Consider the following 5,000-nt stretch of genomic DNA (forward strand, 5'->3'; position numbering starts at 1 on the left):
CATTCAGTATGATGTTGGCTGTGGGTTTGTCATAAATGGCTTGTATCATTTTTAGGTAAGCCCCATCTATGCCTATTTTGTTAAGCGTTCTTATCATGCACACAAACTGGAAAACGTGGAGGAAATGGACAAATTCTTAGAAATACACAGCCTCCCTAGGCTCAACCAGGAAGAAATTGAATTCCTGAACAGACCAATATCAAGGACTGAAATTGAAACAGCAATAAAAACATTCCAAAAAAGAAAAGTCCCAGACCAGATGGTTTCACACCCGAATTTTACCACACCTACAAAGAAGAACTGGTGCCTATCCTGCAGGAATTATTCCACAGCATTGAGAAGAATGGATTCCTCCCCAACACATTTTATGAAGCCAACATAACCCTGATACCAAAACCAGGAAAGGATGCATCAAAAAAAGAAAACTACAGACCAATATCCCTTATGAATATAGATGCAAAAATTCTCAACAAAATTCTAGCTAACCGAATCCAGGTGCATATTAAGAAAATAATACACCACGACCATCTCTTCATTCCAGAGATGCAGGGATGGTTCAACATATGCAAATCTATAAATATAACTCACCACATAAACAGAAGCAAAAGCAAAAACTATATGATATTCTCAATCGACACAGAAAAGGCATTTGACAAAATACAACACCCTTTTATAATAAGTAGAAAATTGACGGATAAAGACTTAATTATCAATGAGGATGATTCATTTGAGTGTAAATATTTGAATATATATATAAAAGAGGGCTGGAAGGAGATAAAATACAAAGGGGGAAATTAGCTTTAGCTAGAGGGAAGGATAACCCCTCCAAGAAAAAAGGAATAAAAAGAAAATAGAAGGTTTAGTCTGAAGCTTTGTATCATTCCTTTGAAGAGGTTTGAATATTGTGGCTTCAGTTCACTCTGTGGAATAGGAAGGAGGCCAAGCATCTACCACAACTGAAAATGGAGTGAGCATTGAAAGTTTCAGGAAACAGAGTAAAAACACAGGTTGACCAGATAAATATAGTTGGTTCAAAATAGTGATAAAGACCTTCTTAACATTGTTAATCAATAATTTATAGTAATATATTATAATTCTGACTTTTCTGTCTAGCTATAAATGCTAGGCCCTTGGCTATGGGAAAACAGATAAATTTCATCTAGGGTTAGGTTTGCCATATCTGAAATGAAAAAACTGAAGGGCAAAAGAGTTTTTGCTATTAAAATGGTGGACCAAGGTACCTAAGTTGAATAAGGTGAGAGGTAAATTTATTATAAATAAATTATAAAGTGAGAGGGACAATAATTGGGAAATTATAAAAGACTCGAAATCTGGGTTTGAAAAACTGTTGTAGTGAGAATAATTGAGCAAGCAGCTGGAAAGGAGAGGAAATTATTTCAGAGTACAAAGTTGGAATGACTCTGATGTAGGAACATAATAGATCTTAAAAGACAATGTGAATAGCCTCTGTTTGATCTTATGTAGGCACCAGTCTCTTCACTCTAAGGGATATATTAATACTTCACACTAGTCATGGCCTGTTAGACATTGTCTCAGCTTTAGTTCTAGTCATTTTCTTTCATCCTTTTGTTGCTATGACTGTTATTAAAGACAACAATGCATAAAATATTTTCTATTCATAATAATACATTTTTGGACTCATACTTTTTGAAAGCATGTGTTCTTAAAATGATATCTACTATCTTTAATATAGTTAAATATTTTTACTATGTATTTTTTCTTCAAGAAGATAAATGTGCCCTCCTGAGACACTGCTTTTATCTAATATCTCCCTGAAAGATTAGTCAAAGAGATCAATTTTATAAGAAGTTTGGTCAAATGTCTATATTAATATTAGGAATAAGACTGATAAAATTAACAAAAAACTTATTAAAGATAAGACATTTATAGTTCAGTTTTTTAATATGTAGTGCAGTCATAGTAGCATAAAATAAAAGGGGAAATGAGTTAAGCTATGTTAAAGATTTTTGATTGCATATTAAAATCAGTGAATTTCTTCCTTTTCTACTGACCATTATTTAGTACTGGTGTAACTGCATGTAATTCTTATGTAAATATTAATTTAACATAGTCTTAACTTTAATTTCTGATTTTAATTTGTGTTAAACTTGCTACAGACTAAAAAATCTGTTTTTCTTCTGGCCATAGGGATGAAATCATAAACTACATTATATAAATATATAAAGTAAATCATATTGAAAGGAAATTAAAACATAAAGTCTATTAGTTTCAATGTAGAAAGTCAATTATGACTTATCTTTTTTGGCCAGATATGTATTTGATATAGTGTGTTTCAAAGAATAACTTTATGAGATAGTTCAGGCTTTTAAAACCAAAAGTACTCATTTCGAACATATAACCTCTAATGCTGGGATTCTTAGCCTGGAGTCTGAGAATCATTAAGCCATGAATTGGTTTCTGAGAAACTATGAATATTTTATATGTAGTTTTGTGGATGTGTGCATTTTTTTTTCCTAAGGAGAGGACACAAAAATGAATCATTCTGAAAAGGGTCCTAGATCCCTAAATATTTTTAATATTTACACTTTTTAAGTGTGCTGTTTTCAGCATTTCTGATAGCTGAGTTCATTTTCAATATTCATTTCAAAGAGAGAAACTTTGATCATTTGCTTGTGTTTGATTTACTCCATCATTTATTTTTCGGATAACTTAAAAAATGAAGCATTCATTTGATTTTTAAATGAATTTTATGTTCGTGCAATTAAGTACCATTATCAAAGAAACTGGCTAGAGAGAATGTCCTGGCTTTATGTCCTGTTTTCTGACTCTTGTCATTTCCCTCATTTTGATAGTGTGTGTGTGTGAGAGTGAGAGTGCGCATGTACATGTCTATGGTGTTTTAGATCACAAACACATTTACATAGAAATGTGTTGCTTGTATAAAGCATTCAGGAATTAATGAAAAACAATGTGCAAGAAACAATTTTCTAGCCATTATACCAATCATCTCTCCTCCACTTTATCCTTCATTCAGTTTTAGAAATTTATAGTATAACCTAGCACTTCCTGGAATATAAGGTCATTTACAGGAGTTTATCACCGGGGCTGTGGGAGTACTACAAATAGTTAAGGGCTGAAATGGATGGGCATGGAGCAATCAGAACAAATGCCTGTCAGAGTGAACCTATGATGGAACTAAGAGCTGCATATTAGCCCCACTGGGGTAGCTCTAGGAGATTCAAGTTAGAATACTTCAGTTAACCCAAATGGTAACATTGCTGAAAGCATTTTTGAAATAAGTTATATTTATTGGGAAAGAAAATACTTGAGTACTCAAGTAATCCTACTTAGAAATTTTAGTGTTTTTCATTTTGTTGTTTCCATTCTTTTTTCAGATATTTCATATATTTGCTACATAAAAATTAAATGTTCCTAAAAATATGCTAGCATCAACAACTGAGATAGAGAAAGAGAGAGAGAGAGAGAGAGAGAGAGAGAGAGAATGTGTCATAAATCTCTTAAAGGGAAAGAAATAGCATAAGGTAAACAGAAAGGCGCAGAAAGGTACATTAAAGAAAATTCTAGTGTAAAACTTAATTTTATTTAAAAAAATATGGTGTTTGAAAAATGGATACTCTGGAGGCCTAAATTGAGTATGAAATCCAAGTTGACACCAAGTTTCAGTCATTTGTGCATCGTTAGAAATACTTTTACATGCATTTTATTTATGTACATGAATATTGTCAAATTAAATGTTGGAAAACATAAACTGTGTTGGTAAAGAGTTTATATGGAAACAAAGGATATCTTCTCCTTCCAATGGCAGCGTTCCTTTAAGCTCTGCAACATTGTTCCGACAGCTCCCTTAACTTTTTTTCATTGTACATTTGTGCATTTTGAATTTCCTTGAATCCACATTAATCATAGTTAAAAAACAAAAGAAACAAAAGAACTACATTTAGTCTGATAAGAATGTATCCTTTCAAACAAAATCATTTTGAAAATAAATCTTGAAATACATTTTTTTTTTACAAAATGTATTCACCTTTTCATTAGAGGGACTGGTCTTATCAGAAAATATCTTCATTTTTATGCACCATATTTTCCTTAATAGATACTGGTTGGATGAAAAGCTGAATAGTGTTTTCCAAAATATGCCTAAGGTCCTGAGACTGCCCAAGCATTTTTAGTCATCTTTGTTTATATTTGGTTTTTGAAGCCACCAAAGGGCTTCAAAACATTACACCTTTTGTTTACTCTTTCAATGACACCGTTCTGCATGGGTTAAGGAGTCAATGAGCAAGGGTAACTTGGAGAGGCTTACAAGTCAATGCAGATGCCTAAGAAAACTTCAGGGACTTCGCGTAAGAAACTTAACTTTTCCGTGCCTCAAGTTCTTCATGTGTATATAATGGGAGTGGTACCTACTTCAGCTGGCATTATGAGGAGCCAGTGAGATGATGCATGAGAGACCCTTCAGCACAGCTTGGCACCAGGCTGATCTTTAAGCCAGTGGTGCCAGCCCAGCCATCCCTGAGTTTATGGCCAGTGTCTGCTGTGTGTTTATTGGTGCCTGTGCCATACAGGTTAAGTATTTAACTCTCACCCCTGCCTGGCACATAGTAAATGCTGAATAAATGGTCAGTAATAAGTTTTTCCTAGCTCCTTGGTTTCGATTAACGCAGTGCTAAACACATGAAAGCACTTAACCTTGTACTTGGCACATTGATGGTAATCAATAAATGTTAGTTTTCTTCATTCAAAAAAAAAAGAAAGAAAGAAAACTTCAGGGGAAAATAAATACCAAAATACACTTGGTAACTATTTTAAATAAAAGGAAATGAATAGAAGATGGAAGAAAGACACTGTTAATATTGCTGGGACAATTCAATTAAAAGAGACTTGTAAAGCTAAGTAAATTTATTTAGATATAATAAACCCAGATACACACAGCCAACTGGTGTGGCTAAAGAGTAGCTGCTAATATTCTTTTTAGTATTTTTCAAGGTGAGATCACT

This window comes from Propithecus coquereli, unplaced genomic scaffold, assembly GCF_000956105.1.
Source record: "Propithecus coquereli isolate 6110/MARCELLA unplaced genomic scaffold, Pcoq_1.0 Scaffold231, whole genome shotgun sequence".
Lineage (NCBI taxonomy): Eukaryota > Metazoa > Chordata > Mammalia > Primates > Indriidae > Propithecus > Propithecus coquereli.